Source organism: Mya arenaria, chromosome 16 (assembly GCF_026914265.1).
Source record: "Mya arenaria isolate MELC-2E11 chromosome 16, ASM2691426v1".
NCBI lineage: Eukaryota > Metazoa > Mollusca > Bivalvia > Myida > Myidae > Mya > Mya arenaria.
Window position 1 is genome coordinate 34,547,330 of NC_069137.1, and position 19,297 is coordinate 34,566,626.

Consider the following 19,297-nt stretch of genomic DNA (forward strand, 5'->3'; position numbering starts at 1 on the left):
TGCAATTTGTTTTATATGAATACATTTTATGAAAAAGAAAAAAAAATGAAGGTTTGCTTTAGCAGTCACTTCGTAAAGCTACTTACCGACCTCCTTATAATTCAATACAAAAAATAGAATCACATATATGTTGAAAACCATCTTGTCCTGTGAACCACTTCGTAAATAGAACACATTATATGATAAGCATACCTATATCCTTATCAGCGGCGAGAAGGACATGTATTATCTTTCTACAAACTCGCCTAGGCTATTTAACAGTGCTAACACATAAATAGGGACTGTCCGTTTCCAATGAGCAATTATTATAACGATATTTTTTATGATCATGCCTTATTCATCAAATAGGAAAATAATTATACAATCGCTAGCTTAAAAGTTTTGAGTTACGATATAACGCTTTGAATAATGATACTTATCTGTATTGTTTTTAATATGTTACAACCATTGACATATTTTTATATGAATATACACTTTCGCATTTATCAATTATTGCCATACATGTGTTATGCTATTATAATACACATGTTACTATAAAGAGTAACATTTTACTATAGAAATTCGTTCCCGCAATAATGATTATCGTCTCAGCCCGTGAGATTATCACGCCACGTCAGGGCGATTATCAAGGGCAGTAATTCAGGTGCGTCCATGCTTCCCGGTTCATTGGTTTGAGTGGAAAACGTCATCGATTCGGTGAGTATTACCACTGTTTTTAATATGTTTCAACGATAATTTTCAGAAACGACCTCTTGCATCGAATGAAGAGCAATTGCTCATTTACGAAGACGCTTGTTTTAGATCAAAATAATGTCTGTATTAAACTATCTCGTGAAAACAATGCACGTTCTTACTAGGCTTCCCGACTCACTCAATGCACTTTTGCTTCAAAGCAACTATTTGATACCGTTCTCCTGCGTACAAACCCCGCCCGATGCTTTGTTTTGGACAAAACAGTATTGCTGTTGTTTTCCGAATGCAGACAGCCAATGTTTGAGTTAAATCGGCTCATTTACGAAAATGCTTGCTAATTCATTCTGTACATTTGTAGAACCTAGGTTCATCCCAAATCTGAAATATCTATGGCACAGTAGAATAACGAATAAAAAGCGTCGATTTTATTTTAGTTTATGTACTAAAGCACGTCTAAGAAGGGTAATTTTGCACTGGCAGTGTGTGTATACCACGTGATAAATTAAGTCGTATAAAAATTATGCTACGTCGGAAGGCAACATTTTGCTTAAAATGAAGACTTTAATCACTACACCATTTTAAATGAAACAAAGGGCAGTCTATGCCACCTAAGGAGTCCTGCCTTCGTTGTTTTACCAGAGTTTGCTAAGGTGATTATAGTTTCAACCACATCCTAAGTAACTGTCTGGCCTCTGTTGGAAGTTACTGTGTTTGCTTTTTTTCCCCCTGCATGCAGAGGATCTTCCTTGGGGAATGCTCAATCTGCAATCCTGTCTCATAAATGTTCTAATTAGATTCAGAGCTTCCATGAAGGTTGTGGGCCTTCAACACCTTGTCAAGCTCCTAGAAATAGTTATTCAGAACTTCTTCAGATGTGCATTTCGCCCGAATTACTGACAATTTCTGTGGTTTTGTCATTGCAACTTCTGGATTTCTTTTTCTGAAACCATTAAACCAGGAAGAAGCAAAAGGTGAGTCCATCTCCATTTTTTTTTTAAACTGATGGCATAATCTGTTGCCAGACTCATAAATTCTTGCCGTGAATAGCCGTCTCCAATCCTAGCCATATATGCTACATGTTCCACAAGCTGGCTCTCTTCATTCTTAGAAAACAATGGCCAAGGACCAGAATATGGCAAGTCACCAGTAGGCTGCAGTCCAAGTGTCCTGTCTCTAAGTGTAGATTCTGGAACCCCACACACCCTACCGGCCTTGCACACTAGCATTCCCTTTTTTAACATCACTGAAGTCTTGTTAATTTGTGTAGCATCATATTATCGCCTCTTTACTTTGTAAATAGTTGGAAACTGAAATTAGCTATTCATTTCAAATTAAACTTACCATCGAATATTTTTTATACAAAACATCGGAAGTTAAGATAAGTAGATAACAATACCAAACATAGAGGTAACGTGACCGCGAAAAGGCACGTTTTTAAGAAGCACCTGTCAGTGACGTCACCAACATAAATAAATAGATACAATCTGGAAAAAGACGTTAAAAGCTGGTACAAGTAGCTCCCTTGCCTGGCGATCGGCATTTAAAGGGACTGTACACCAGATATGCACCAAAAAAAGTTTTTTTCTCTAACGAATCTCAGGACAATTATCTAATATAATGTGTTACACTTTAATGTCATAATTGTTAAAAAAAGTACCAAAATGTATAAAAAAAAATTGTGTCGGAGACCTGGTTCGAACCCGTGTCGCCAAAACTTGCAGTCCAGCGTCGTATCCACTGAGCTAATACGGCTTTGGGTGTATTTAAATACATTGTAAACTATGTGGTACTTCAGTTAGTAAGTTTTAATGCATTGTACACATCGAAGCCAAGTTTATGTCATTTTTCGACAATTTTCTCTTTTTTCCGCTATTTTAACATACGAAGTACAGCCCCTTTAATCATCATCATAATCAACAACATCATCAAAACCTCCATCACCATCTTTAAAATCACAATCATCATCATCATCATCATCATCATCATCATCATCATCATCATCATCATCATCATCATCATCAACGTCATAACCATCGTTTTTGTTGAAATATAAGAACTCTAGTTTTAGCTTTATAATAAGTGGTTAACATAATCCTCTGTATATGGCAAAAAGGCACAGTTGCGTCCCATATAACCAATTTCTGCTTTATGCGTTTAAGGAACTGTACACCAGATTGGCACCAAAAAAACCCCGTGTCGCCAAAATCGCAGTCCAGCGTCGTATCCACTGAGCTATGACGGCTTTGTGTGACATAATTAAGCTATACCTCTACATGGGTAATATCACGTGATAACACCGACTATCCAATCACGCATAAGGAATGAATTCTACCTGGTAGACATACCCAGTAATCTTTTTTAAAGGATAAATACGAAATAACTGCTAAACTTAAATAAATTGTAAACTTTGTGGTACTTCAGTTAGTAAATTTCAATGCATTGTACACATCGATGCCAAGTTAATGTCAGTTTTCGACATTTTTCTCTTTTTTCCCGCTATTTTATTATACGGAGTACATCCCATTTAAACGTCGCCGCATAAACGTGATCGCCGCATAAACGAAAATGAAAACGTTAATGCGGCAAAACTGCTATGCGGCGTTATATAGGACAACTTGCACTAGAGCAGTATACTTGATGTAATCCGTGCCGGACCAGCGCGTCCACACCCTCAGTGGAAGCATCTAAACAAAATAGACTAAGAAATGCATTCTAGCCCCTGGCCATGTGTACGTGTAGGTGTAAATGCATGGAGCGATAAATTCAACCTTGCATTTACATTGGTCAGGTGAAGGTGGGAACCGGAAAAAGATGGACGTTTCGCAATAGTTGTGTATTCGGGATTGCAGGTATGTTGTTTGTTTTACATGCACTTAGCTTGCTGATAGTGTTAATGATTTGTACGAATATCCCGAACTGTTTCAACTGATTTTATTCTGGTATTTTGTTGCTTTCAATTATTGTCAAACGGCAAAAAGCAAAATGACCACGAGTGTGTTACCTTTATCATGAGATCTCTTAAGAGTTTGTTTTGTGTGCATGCGTGCGTGCGTGCGTGCGTGTGTGAGTGTGTCAACGAGATGACCTAAATGGCGCGATGCGACTCATAGATTTTACTTCCATATTACATTTTACTTCGGTGTTACATCTTAAAAATATCTTTTAAAATGATGCTAATTTAGTGTTATTCATGTAAACTCTTAAGTCGACATTTTTGAACAAAATTATTGGTTCAATGTTTCAGCGCCAACAGTACCGGAAGTGTCGCTCCGTCCAACCGGAAGTGAAACCTTTCCAATGGAGTTGGCTTAAGAGACGCAATAAGAGACACATCCTTAGAGGCGCAATGGTGGATAATTAAGGTTGGTTTTTAAATGGAAGAAATGGTTTAATAATGAGTCAATTGTTCAGAACTTTGTTAAAGTTATTTAATGTGATCGTTGCTAACATTTTAACTTAAGTAGTTGAATATTCGCTCATATAGATCTATGTCAGTCTGAAACGACCTCCAATTTGTGTTTGCAAACTCAAGTACCTTATAATTACGCTGTAATCAAATACTGGCCTATAATTTAGTTAGCAGGCTTCATTAAGGTATGATTTTGGTGTTTTTTGTTTGCGAAATGTTTTTGGAAGTTTGTCTAATTGACCCGCCAATTTCGGTCCCCAGCGTAGTTTTAAAAAACAACAGCAGCCAATTTTGTCCAAAAGTTAGCCGAATCACTCGCTGGTTAGGATAACTTAATTTTTATACAATCGGTTTTCGGATAACTTGACCAAACCAGGGAGATAACCAAAAGATAACCTCTGGTTAGGACTTATTCACTTTTATACAACTGGCTTCAGAAATGTAATGTCTTTTTAACAGGAGAAAAACCCAGCAAAAACCGTTTTGACAATTTATTATTGCAACACGTATATTGCACTTCATTTAAAGCAAAACAATTTTTTTACATAAATTACTCATTTGTTTGATATAACACCCAAGTTATTTTATTTATTGTTATTATAAAAGGTCATTTGACTTATTTCGAAACTTATGAAATAGTGTAATGTAACCTTGGTGCTTTTTTAATTATCTTCCTCTTTTTAACCGACTTTAAAAATGCTGCATAAAATTATGAGTGACGTTAATGAGTTGTGCTGTTACGTTAACATGTCAATATTGCGTAAAATTGTTTTATTATTGATACTTGAATAAGGGTTTAAACCGGTTTAACACAAACATACAGTAATCAATACTCACCCCTGCTGGACATTCGGAACTCCTCGGCCATTTTTTTCAAAAACATTTTTGAAAAAATGGCCGAGGAGCTCCGAATGCCCTGCTGGAAGGTGTCAGACGAATTATTTTGTGGTTCATCAAAAATAAACAAAATCAACGAGCTTTGCAGAATGACACTAAATGGATATCCCAAACACCCACTGGGTAAGTCATGTATTTTATTCATTTAATTTTTTGTGTGGCTTGTTGAATAAGGTAAGAAGTAGGAAAACTCGTTATGCACATGTAAGTCAACTGTCACCAAGGCATCCCAAGGTCCGGGGAAATCCTGCACCAGTCAATTGTAACTACGCCCCCCCCCCCCCCAGGTCCGGGGATATACCGGGGAAATGGGCCGTGTTTTTACCTTCCAGGTGGCCCCGCAGTGCCGGGTGAATGCGGTGGTTTTGTCTTGGCGCAAAAAATAGCGGGGAATGGGCCTTACCTAATGTCCCTTGGGTGCGGGGGCATTTGGTGGGGATTTTGCCCGAGCTAGGCTGGACTGAAAGTCAAAGTCCCTGCTATTCCGCGGACCTGGGGGGGCGTGGTTACAATTGACTGGTGCATAACAGGGACTTTGACTTTCGGTCAAGCCAAGCCCGGGTAAAATCTCTTTTCTGCAGTGACAAACTGCTGGTAAAATCCCTGCCAAATGCCCCCGCATCCAAGACACCTTAGGTCAGGCCTATTCCCTGCTATTTTTGGTGCAAAGGCGAAACCACCGCATACAATCTGCACTGCGGAGGTAAAAACACAGCCCATTTCTCTATCTCTGGGGATGGTGGTTACAATTGACTGGTGCATTACTGTATCAAAGCACTGAAAGTGCTGAGGGACGGTGCCTCTGGTGTATGTGCAGAAAAATATACAGGGAGAGCTGCCTGGTTTCAAAATCGTGTTGTTGTTATCAACTATTGACAGTTTGGTTATTTCAAGAGCCAACTTTCGTCATGCATGACTATTTTTTATGAATGCATGTTAAGCAAGCGATCACTTCGTACGAAGTTACATACGAAGATTTCTGTGACCGTTTTATTAACGCTTTCGTACGTAATTACTCTTCAAAATGGGGAAGGATCGGACGAAAATGTAAACAAACCGTAGATGTGAGTATACTAAAACAAATTCGCAAATAGTGATTTGATCTGCTTCGCTTTTCGAATAATCAAAATTTACTATTTATTTTAATAAATATAGTGGGTGGTAACGTTTTGTCGACTACGGTTGTTACGGGATGGTTTTACCCGTTTAAACAGCTGTTTCCTGTGTCACATTGCAATGCTTTCAGGTTATGACACATTTCGATACCAACTATATTCATTTCTTATCGCTTGTATTGTGTATAATAATTGTTATGGCGTTAACATGTTAAATAATCACATCCTAAAAGGTAAATGTACTATTACGTTCGTTAATTCTTTGTTCTATTCGATTGAAAACCCCGGAAGTACAAATTTAAGAAAGAGTTTAATATTATTTGAACTGTTTCCTTAACGTATGTAAGTTTACACACTCAAATATGTTTTAATATACAATTCTATACAATTCTATATACTAACCAGTATACAAATGACATTTGTCATTACAAATAGGTAGACCTATTGTCAATTACAGTATCCTCTTTGTTTGTTATTGATATGATTTAGTTTTTCATTGCAGGCAATCTTTTGAAAGAAAAGCTCAGTCATCTGAGATGCAGTGTTGCAGCACTGAAAAGCATTGGGTATGACTGTATATCTCAGCGTATGATTAAACCAACTATTGCAAAAACTATGCAAACAGTAATCGGGGAGTAGGATTATTATTATATTTTTTAGTGTTATTAGACCCAGTCTTTCAAAAACAGATGCAATTGCCATTTTAACATAGTATGAAATAAGAAAATACTTGCTTCTGCTTCTTGCAAACTACCGATTTTTTTTACCAATATATGTAATCTTAATACAAAATATCACTGTCAAGGCAGGCATTTCATTTGAATTTGAGAAATGGCTTTTACAAAACAAATTTGTACTATAGTGTTTTTTTTTATCTCTTAAGATAAATGTGTACTTTTACAAGAAATATTATCAAGAATTGTATTTGAAAAAAATGTTAGACCATTTCTTTTATTTTACTAACAACTCACGTTTTATGGGTAATAGTAAAGATTATGTATCTTCTATTTTACAGGTGCCCATCATAGAGTGTTTCTCTTTGCCTGCAATCAGGATACATCAACTGACCTTTGAACTGTGTTTTCCAACTTGGGATTCAAACACATGCCCTCTTGGGTAGGAGAAAGTCAGACAAACACTCGTGGCTATATCACTATACTTCTTCAAGTCTTGCTCTATGAGTGATCATGATGTGAAATAAAACAAAATGCAGTCATCTTTTTGTTATATTAAATATGTTATGAACAAATAAAATATTTCAAACATTTTATTAATTCGTTATTTTGAAAAACAGTATGAATAAACATACATGTATACCAATAGACAAACAAATAATTGGCAAAGAATGGGCACAAAAATATGAGAATATTGAAGTTGGAGATTTGTTGTTAATATTGATTTTAATGTGACAGAAAATGCCCCATTTTGCCAAAAAGCATTGAATATCAAATGACAATGCTTGGATTTACAAAATTCTGCCCAAATGAGTATAGATCTGTGAGTTGCTGTTTGGTATTTGTTCATAAAAGTCATGATATATAAATCAAAGTCTAAAAAAAATGTTGCAAACATAAAACAGTGGAGGATCTGATGTTATGTTGAAATGATATACTTGTATAAGCTATTTAAACTGTATATGAGCAGATTCTTATGGAAATATGAGCTTTAAGTATTACTTTATTCCAAAATGGTGACCTAGAAGGTTAAGTTCCTTGTATTGGTCAATGTTATATTGTTCACTTAACAGCTTGAGGTAAATGCAAGATATAATACAGTCAAGTTCAGAAACTGCTCAACAGTTATAATAATAAACCCTTCCTCTCAATATGGTGTACATTTGTGGGAAGTTATATCTAATCCTTCGAAAGGTTAAAGAGACATGGAGCAGACACAATTTGTTACAGACGGACAGACAGACAACTGGAGCTAAAAGAATTAGTATATTTCAGGAGGAGACATACTTAGCCAAATGGTTCTTGAGAAAAAGTCATTAAAAATAATTTATAAAAAGTACAATAAACAGGCAGTCATAAAAGTTAACATGAACACTAACTTAGGCTTAGATGAGCTAGATGAAAAATGTCTTAAACAAAATAATTGAGAAGTTGCCCAAAATGTTACAGCTACCTGTAAGAAATGAGCCAAGTATCAACAAGAGATGTTTGTCAAACATTATGCCCCGACCTGAGGCTGCAGGGACCGAATTTAACTTTTTTTGCCACTAGCAAGTTTTTGCCAGTGCCATTTTTTTCAACTAGCAAAATGGTGGGTTCCACTAGCAGTTATTTAAAGGCTGTTTTACTTCATGTTAGTTGCCAAATAAACAAGTAGTTTTGTGGTAGCATTATGTACATTGTTTATCAAGTGCACTGAGATAAGAATAAACTATAAACCTTTACATTTTGTTTTTAATTCTTACATAGATTAAGTCATATACCCAGCTGGGATAACTAAGCTCCTGGTTACTCAAAAGCCTTGAATCATTAGTAGTAAGTGATTACACTCCTCCCCACCTATGTTTATACTTTCAAAATGTAAAGTGGGGAGGAGTGTAGCAGTCATTATTTTAAGCCATTCCAATACGTCTGAGTAGCCAAATGCCTGGTAAGTCAAGTTGGGTAAAGGACCAGACTTGCAAGCAGGGGTTCATAGGCTCGAATCCTACACCGAGTAGATGTTTTTCTCTTGAAAATATGTATGTACACTGACATTTTTAGATGGTAATGTATGTTGCACACGTGACCAACGCATGAAGGATCTAGCCAGTAATATGGGCAGGGTGCGAACTGTTGCTTAGTAAATAAAAAATAAAATACTGTAATGCCTACAGTTGATGTTTTATCGCTGGCGAATTCTTTACAAACATCACACTACACTTTGAAATCAACATTGCCATTATTCTCTTTTGTTGCATTCAAAAGTTTGGTGTTCAACTCCGTTTCCTTTTTTTGACGGTTCTGACAGATGCCGTAGAATTTTCGGTTTGCGACAAAGTACCGACAATTCATGACTTTTCGCTAGGTTTGGTTTTATTGAAGGGCTTTTCGGTCAATCATCGCGTCGCTGTCAGCCTTTTCACCTTTCCAGGCATTTTCGCGTAACAAAACGTGGTTAATTTCCTCTTCTTTTTTGGCAGTTGCGAATCACAAACCAGACGAAAACAGTTATCTCCTAGGCGCTTGCTTAAATACCCGATAATAACATTTGAGGATAGCGACAAGCGTCCATACACGGTCACGAGTTTATCTTCGAGGCGCTTACTTAAATATCCGATAATAACCATTGTACACAGCGACAAGCGTCCATATTCCGGGTCACGTGATTATCAATTATGCGGTAAACTTGCGGAAAGGAGTTTTTGAAGCGCAAAGGAGAGTTTGAGCGAATTCGACAATTTTATTTGCGGTCGCAAAAATATTCGAGTGCCAGGATTTTCTACTCGCATTTTTCGATTCTTACTCGCATTTTGCGAGTTAGCGACCGTTAAATTCGATCCAGAGCGCCATGTTGTCAGGATTATATGAACAATTGAATGAAATAAGCATGGACCGAAATGACAGCTGATTAGTCACTGACATTGGATGCCGTTTTAAGATTGACCATTCAAAGTGGGAGGATAGAGTGTGTTATGACCATGACTTTTGACTCTATATGACCTCAAAATCCATATGCGTCATCAGTTGGTCTACAAAAATCTAAATGTCAAGTTTGAGGGACATGGGTTCATGCATTGACACGTTATCACACAGACAAGCTTTTTTCAATCAATGTCACTGTGACCTTGACGTTTGACCCCTAAAATGAAAGGGACTCATCTACAGGCCAGACACAACTCCAAGTCGGGTTTGAGGGCCATGGGTACAGGCATTGTCATGTTATCACTCGGAACATTTTCGCATTCAAGGTCACTGTGAACTTGACCTTTGACCCAATGACTCCTAAAATCAATAAGCGTCATCTCCTTGTCAGGACCAACTTCCATGTCAAGTTTGATGATCATAGGTTCAGGCATTGTCGAGATATCCCTGAGAGAGGATTTGTTATCTTTTTTGCATTAAAGGTTATTGTGACCTTGACCTTGGCTTGATGACCCTCAAAGTCACAAGGGGTCATCTACTGGTCAGGCCCAACCTTTATGTCAAGTTTGATGACCATTCAGACTGAATGGCATGATTGGTCCAGGAATTGTCGAGTTTGCTTTCAAGATCACTTTGACCTTGACCTTTGACCCCTAAAATCAATAGGGGTCATCTACTGGTAAGGCCCAACCTCCGAGTCAAGTATGAGGGCCATGGGGTGCAGGCATTGTTGATTTATCACTTGGACAACCTTTTACCATTCAAGGTCACTGAGACATTGATTTTTGACTCGATGATCCCCAAAACCAATAGGGGTCATCTAATGGTGAGGCCCAACTTCCATATCAAGTTTGATGACGAAAGGTCTAGGCATTGTTGAGTTATCACTCGGACAAGCTTTAAAATTAATTTACCATTCAAGATCACTGTGACCTTGACCCGATGAGCCCTAAAATCATCTACTGGTCAGGCCCAACCTTTATGTCAAGTTTGATGACCATACGTCCAGGAATTGTTGAGTTATCACTCGGACAAGCTTTGGTCTACAGCCGGTAGACGGTACCGACCGACAGACCGACATGTGCAAAGCAATATACCCCTCTTCTTAGAAGGGGCGCATAATAAAAAATGTCTTATTATGCACAGCAGTAATTACATTGACAGAGACATTTTTCCTTTGAAGTATTTATAAATTGAGTCAGTAGTTGAGTCCTTGGATGACATAACAGTGTAGTATGTTGGTTATAATATTTGTTTCCTTTTTAAAAGATATGCCAGCATGTAAAAAGATGGTCTCTTCTTCCTGTATAGAGTCAACATCAAAGTCCACAGTAAATAGATTCATGTGAGTTGCACGAAGACAGAATTTTCAAGTTTAAACAATTTACAATGTTGAATTGATGTAAATAAGTGCTCAGATCACAGCAAGGGTAAACTGAATCAGAATGAATCCAATGAAGGTGTTGAAGCAGTTTCTGTTTGAAGGCTGTTCAACTCAAGCACAATCCTTTGATATGAGATGGTGGCATAAACTGTTTTGTGAATTCTGTCCTTGAAAAGTCTTTGGTAGTCTCAAGTATCACCTTGAAAAACAGTTAAGATGAATTTTGTAGAGATTGGAAAGTCTATTGCTCTTTCGGTAACTTTCAATCTAGGTTCTGAAGTATTTGGGACATGGCGCTGAGTCTCTGAAACGAAAAACAAAAATTATTTAAGAGCAAAAAAAAAAACAATAATCAAAAAAATTGAGTACATATATACAAAATATTTTAAATTTACACCTTTTAACAGTCACAGAATATTTCACAGAGCCACTTGTAAAATATGTTTAATAAAACATCAGTTGTTTTCTCAGTTAAATAAAGGGCACAACACAAAATCATTTAAAGCCGGATTTATAGACCTAATAATTAGGACCTATACATCATATACAAATATAATACAATAACATTAGTGTATTGTCTCTGACATGACAGACGGCTATAATGATACCTTGAATTTGGTTCTTTGACAACAGACTTATCTGCTAGAAATCATTAAAAACCCTTTTTATTTCATTTGTTTTCTTTAAGGCTGCACTCTTACAGATTAACAGTTTTAATAGTATTTTATCTTTTGTCCAGGAATGAGCAAATTTTGTGTAAACATCTGAAAACCAGCGATACAAGAATGCTGACAAAAGATTTTATCGCAGTTTTTCATATTTCTGTCGCAAATTAATAAAAATGCATAAAACATCAATATTTGAAAATAAATATGAAAACTTGCAATGTGATTTTTTCAGCAGTCTTATATCACTTGTTGCTATGCATTTTCACATGCAATGTTACATATATACAGTATCCAGTGATGTGGATCATTCCATATATATGCTGCACATCTTTAATATTATAATTATAGAATGTGCATCAAACTATATGCATTATAAGCTTAAAAGTTTGTATTAAATTGAGATTTGGTAAAAAAAAATGCTACAAACTGACTGTAAATACATACATAATGCACGATTTCCACTTGATTCGCTCTTGCGGTGTATTTACTTTTATCTTGCTTATAAATAACACAAGTAAACCGGAAATATGGAAATTTAGTTACCCATCCAAAAACCTGCAGTTCTGTGTAACAATCCGTCCCGCCTAGTTACCAGCATCTTGGATCCATGTCAAGATCTGAAATAAAAAATGAATAATCTATTTATTTATAAACAGGCTGTTTTCTTTCTGAAGCTTAAAATATGGTTGACATTTTTCTTTAAATGCAAGGTGGTTTCTGTTTTAATAAAGCCATTGCTTGAGCTCAAGTAGTCATCAGTCGTGGGGTTCAAGATCTGAACCTGTCCCACTTTTGCACCCAGGTTTACCGTACTAATATTATACCGTTCATGAGTGTGTCCCAGTACTAACCCACAAAGGTCAGATTGTTTGCAAATTAAGTTATCAGGAACAGTTTGTCGAGCTGGTTGAACAATTCAACTGCAAGCTTTAAGTTATTTTAATTTCTAAGGGCCTGTGAGCCAAGTTGATAGAGCACAAACTTGCAAACAGGGAGTCCCCAGTCCAAGTCCCATTACTAGCTGCAATGTTTTCAGAACCGCAAGAAAATTGAAAAAAATGTAGTTTGGGACAAACAAGTCTCCCAACTGTGACCAATAGAGCTTATGCTTACCTTCTGGCTGCTCTGGATATTTTAAAAAAAATACTTTTTGACCCATCCCACCCTCCGCATCCCCACCCCCAGGCAACTTTTAAATTTATAAGCTTCAATGTTGATTTGGAATTTCTGAACACTATTAGAGACATGATAATCTTGTAAATGTAAGTCAAAGCAAGTTATTGAAAAATGATAAAAACTTTGACAGATGAAAACACTGTCATAAAATCAGTCTGTTTTTAGCTTGCTGTTTTACTTTAAACACCGTAAAATTCAAATACCATGAGTCTAATGGTTGGATAGTATTTCAGTCTATATTCCAGTGTTCTTATCACAACAAAACTCTTGAAATGCATCGAAATAAGAGCATTTTGTTTTTCAAAACATTTTGACAGTTGGCGCGAAGTTGCGTTCCCTGAAAATTTAGTCAAAACGGCGTCTTAACGATTTGTTAATTTACTCACCGGGTTGCAGATTCCACAGAGTCGTCTTCTGTCTTGAAATTGGCAGTTGGTTTTGTTAAAATACGCCATAATAAATGAAAGACCGCCAATATAGAATATTTCTGTTGTTGTTGCGGCCAATTTTTAGTCTACGAAGTTCGTACGTCACCCTAAGAGCTTCCGTAGAAATTTTCGTAGATCTACAAAGAAACAGGTGCATGTTCGAACGAAATTCTTAATAAAACGGCTAAACAGCCTGAGATACATCGTACAAAGTTCGTAAGCAACACAGACTTCGTACGAAGTTTAATAAAACTGGCCCTTATTCTAGTAAAGCTTGGAGTCCGGATTTATTCTAGCAAGTAATTTGGTTGGTGCCAAAACAAGGAAAAAGTCCAATGTCATTAAATGTAACGGTCAGCTCGCGCAGGAAAAAATCAAGATAAAATAAATGCATTCTTAAGTAATGTATTTTAAACATATCCTTTGTGCTTTAGAATTAAAGGTTTATTGCATAATTATAAATGTTCTTGTAAGCTATTGAATATTACTGGTGTTTTAAGCATTGAAAAACCGCACTCTTTCTTCGACTGAGACAGGCGGTAAATCGGTTTGTAACTTTTCAGCCGATTGCCCCTACTATGAACGCTGCCCTGAGCGGGCATCGTCCAAAAACGGTATTCTTCTAATCCCGACAAGAGGCTCCCCAGGGGGAGGAGGGATGTCACAAGGCGTTTGAGGGAGGGGCAGTAGTCAAAAGCATACACACCTATGTTATGCCCCCTCTTATGTCAAATTCTGGACCCATGGATCATCTGCTAATCCCTTAACATCTAAGCAGGTTATAGTCCACCTAAATGGCTGTCAACGAGTCTTTTGACAAGTTTTTCTATGGCAGTCTGGAGACAGGGATACAAAAGTTCAAAGTTCAACACAGTTTTCATCCAATCGCAATGGTACTAAAATGACATTATATCTTAACAAATTTAGTGTATGAAATCAACGGTAGCCTGATTGCCTGAGGCGCAGAAAGAAATGAACCAGGCTACGCAGTGATTTTTTTTGGTGCAATTTACCGCCTTCTAAAGACTGTTTCCCCTTGTTTCCCAAAGTTTTAGAATATTTTCCCAATTTGATAAATGCCGATTACGTTAATGAATAATAACAACACAAATACAAACAAAATCTTGATAAGACTACCTCTTTCACAGCATAATGTATGCATAAAAAAGATAAAACATGTATATTTACCATTATAAATATTAGCTATTTTGGCATGATTTTGTATTTTTCCCAAAAATCTACTTTTTTCCCACTTTGCAAGGCACAGGCGGTAAAAATATTTCCAAAAAAAGTAACTGCTACGAATAATGATTGATTGGCAATGAAATCATCGGCCTTAAAGACTAAAAATAAATTTCCAGTGAGGCCACTCCTTTTTTATTTTTTGGTTTACAAGAATTTTTGAAAAAAATGTCTACTGGGTGGTCGAAAAAAAAGAAAAAAAAAAGGAAAAAAGTCACAAAACATACTCTTAAAGGGTGAAAATAAGAGAGCAACATAACAACGTTGAAAATTTATATCATTTACTTGACATTTAATAATTTTAAACTGCTATTTATACATGTTTTAATACACTCAAAGTTTCAAAGTTCTAATTAAACACACAGTTTAAATCTTACATACTGTGCATATAAAACATCAATGAAATTGACTATAAAACATGTTTACATGTATACACTAAACTTTTTATCAAAGATACATTGAATATCACTCAGCAAGACATTTGTTTAGCTTTAAGGGTATGCTAAAGCAAAAGTGAATGCAGAACACTTAAAAACTGACACATACTAAATTGAAAAAGGGAGAATTTTACGCATTAAAATTGCACTGTATTAAAACAATACATTACATTTTCTAGACATTGTTTCAGTTATTTTAATATTGGAAAATGTCAATAAAGTGAAATAATTACCAGTTTTGTAAATAAGGAAGTAACATTTTAAGAAGACATTTGGGGTTTTAATATTGTGAAAACAATTCCTGAAAAACTAAAAACCAAACTAGACCTAGATTTGAGTTTTAATAACCTTTGCGGGGTCCTAGTTGTGTGTAAACCGATCCATGCTTAGTCCGAATATTTTCGGACCGGGATATTTAACATGGGATGTTCAGCAAATTACAACATCATTACATGAAAATCACATAGCAAATTAATAAATCTAGCATGTGACTTAACTTTATGTACCAATGATAGTAACAGAGAAATCCATAATTATGTATCGGATATTTTCATATTCTCCCAACTCCGCCATTTTGTGTAATACATGCGTTCACAGGGCATCTATATTTCATGCTTGTTTATTTTTCATTTTAAAGAGTATTCTTTGGTTTCAACAACAAACTTTATTTATAGTGAAATATCAAGTTCATTACAAATTGAAATGGACTTATTCAAAATAGTTTTCCGTGTTGTTTTATCTTAATGTTTTGCACACAACTCCTGGCATAAGTAAATGTCACTGACACATGTGCTCTACTCTTTCATTGTTTTTACTCTACTATTAACCCAAACATGAATAAACATGTAATCTAGAATAAACACAAGCTTTACACTGACTCAATGACAAGTATTTCCAAACCATTTTGTGATTTAAAATCCATTAACACCACCGACCGAACTTGTGAGACTAGGTCACCGGTGTCAACTTAGAAATTTTACTTTCGATTTCACCACTCACACTTAGTGCACTGTTATTTGATATTTAACCATAAAATGTTATAAAATGTTTTTCTCACACATAATTTACAGATATTTGTGTCTACTAAAATGATGGCAGCCGCTGACACTTTTATTTTTTATCTATAAACAACAATATTTTTATAACCTAAATTGGCGGGGAAAAACAACAATCACGTGACAATTATTGTTTGTGTCGGCTGTCCAATTTGCCAATGTTTTTATTGCTATTGTTTTTTTAACAACTCCTGCATATTTTAATTAATTATTTCATACAAAGAATGACTGCTATCGTCAATTCCACCATTGCCACCGGCGCTGCCATAACAGTTGACTTGCTCACATGCTATTACTATAAATGGGCGAATATGGCTTCGGAACAACAAACAGTCAAGATCTGCTGCATTCATACTCTTAACTGGTCGTTTTTCTTTCGTTTCGCACCAAAATCAATACGGTCGGGAAAATAATTTTGAAAAAAAAAGTGAAATTCATTTTTTATTTTTTTTGTACTTTTCGAAAAATTGGACCCGCCGGTTTTGTAAACCAATTTATATAAAAGTAGTGGCCTGAGTGTTTACCTCAACACTGTTTACCAACAAGACTAAAATGCTTGAAAGTGATTATTGTGATTGAAATCAACTTCTTCTTGCCTGTAATTGCTCATTCATCTTCTAATGAATTGTTTGATGTTTTGATTTTGTTTAGGGGATAATTGAATAAAGAAATGGCTGTTTTTCATCACAGTTATAGATCAATAAGCAATATCAACTGTCATGTCGATGTACGGCTTTAGATATTAACATTCACACGGATTGATATTTCACCCATTTCAAAAGAACACCATTTGTGACGAAAAAACGATGTTATTATGTTATTATGACATTTATTGGGTGATTAATAATAATATAAGGTTTTTTAGTACCTCGTTTTATCATCAGTGGTGATGATGATGATGATGATGATTGATTGATTGATTGATTGATTGATGATGATGATGATGATGATGATGATGATGATGATGATGATGATGATGATGATGATGATGACTTTACTATGAAAATTACATGAATTATTTATGGTAAATATACTCTGTAATTAATTATATCTCACTAGTTAACATACAACAGACAAATTAGGGATCACACTTATTCTGGACACATGTTATTTACAATGCTCCCAATACATTGAGAAGCGAGGATAACTGTGAGTTTGAGGATTAATAATCATTGACGGATTGGTACAATTTCATTCGATAAAAATCAACATGTATACAAAATGGTGGACAGCAACAATCACTTCATGACCCGTACGGATCCGGTACATATTTAAATGTGAAATAACAACTCTATTGACAAATTCAATCCATGCAGTTTAGATCACTGTCAAATTTTTGTCATTAATAATGATTATTATTCATTATTGATGCGTAAATTACTAATATTAGGTCTCTACTTTATATTCTTTTGCCCAGTGTTAAAGCTGCACTCCCACAGATTAAACGTTTTGACACTTTTTTTATTCTTTAGTCTTGCTATTTTGCGAAATTACATGGAAGGCAGTTATAACTGCTGACAAAATATAAGAACGCAGATTTAATCTAAAAACAAGGTGTTAGATGACCTTATAGCTGCACGATATACCATCTTTTATAACTTGAAGGAAGGTGCTGAATGATAATTGATTTTTAGAGCTTGTTATTTTTTGGATTAATTAAATACACTCAATGGTCTTCAATGCTATTAGTTGAAGTGTTATTTTTTATAACACTGTCTAATAGTGAGATCAATACCAGCTCCCATATTATCTCTATCTTGGACGATCTGATAAAAAAGCTGGTAATAATATTTTATTGTTTATTTATTATTTAACAAATGTTTCAAATCTGCAACTTGCTGGATTTTTTTATGCCAGTTGATAGATACGCATGGGAACCTCGCACATTTATAGGTTATTGCCGTTGAATTGTCCAAAATGGCTTTTTAAGTTTTCATCCGACCTTCACCAAACAGTCACCACTTTCTCAATTCTCAACTACCTGCCTGTTGCTGCCGCACCCTTCTGCTGGACATGTCATCTTTTGAAAGGTTACACAGTTCATCAAATTCATTAAACTTTGATGATTCAAGTTCATGAACAGTTTTATAGACTTACATGTATCATTATTTTTTATGAATTCTGTGCAAGAAAATTTATGATTTTTATTATTATAGCATAAGGTTCGTGAACTTCTTTTGATGAACTTGATGAACAATTCATGAAAAATTCATCAACTTTGGTTCATGAACTGTTTATAAGCTACATTGATATTTTTTTTCAAGAACTTGATGGACAGTTCATGAACATTCATGAAAAGTTCATCAGTTAAAGAACAGATTCTCAACAGGGATATTAAACTGCTTGTTGTACTTAATGAATAATGATTAAAAAGAAATTGATATTCTTCTTTGTGTTGTTTTGCACATGTATGCCATACTAAATGTATTCAGACAATAGTTAGAGCCTGTGGTCTCACGTTCTGCAATGGTGACTTGTCATCACTCAACGATAGTCGCTTTCTGAATAAGTAATGTAATGTAATGTAATCTGCAAAAATCCACGAGAGTCGAATACCACCTCCCGGATCAAAATACAGTACTAATGTTACCCTTTTATTATGTACATAACTGAGAAATGTATATTAATAAAAGGGTTATTAGTACAATTTACTGGTTAGATCACTTAAAAGCCACATGTTTTCATAATAAATGTCATTTTAACGCCACATTTTTTGTTGTTGATATAATTTGAACATTGCGCAACGATACTTGTAAGTTGTTATGACGTGATGTCACAAGAGTGGAATACGGTTGTATTGCACTGGAGAGGAATACGGCCGTATTGCATAGAAGTGGAATACAGACTACCGTATTTTGCGGTATGTATCATGTGGATTTATGATGGGTATATTATAAATAATTTTACATGATTTAAATAAACAGCAGTGGTCTAAATTAGCACAAGCTCGCAAGCTCTGCACTGGTTAAATGTCTTCTGGGCTTGCTCAAATTCTGAATTTTATATAGCAGGGCTTATTAGAGAACTGATGCTAAGCAATAGTATAAGAATTCGGACTTGTTCATCCAAAGGTCTAATTTCGATGACTACAACAGCGCAATCATTCAACTGTCTCATTTGGGTTTCCTCGTTTAAAAAGAGTGCATAAAGATTTCCAAGTTTATATCATATCTTTTTATGAGTACAGATAAATATACTGACGCTTTATAATTACT

The 19,297-nt window shown here is 35.4% G+C and overlaps 1 long non-coding RNA gene across 1 annotated transcript; it reads left to right on the plus strand.

The window, feature by feature from the left end:
- Window positions 1-6,002: 6,002 nt before the first annotated feature.
- Window positions 6,003-7,243, plus strand: LOC128221806 (uncharacterized). Its single transcript, XR_008258991.1, has 3 exons — window positions 6,003-6,063; window positions 6,617-6,680; window positions 7,130-7,243. It is a non-coding gene; the product is annotated as an uncharacterized LOC128221806 (long non-coding RNA).
- Window positions 7,244-19,297: the final 12,054 nt, after the last annotated feature.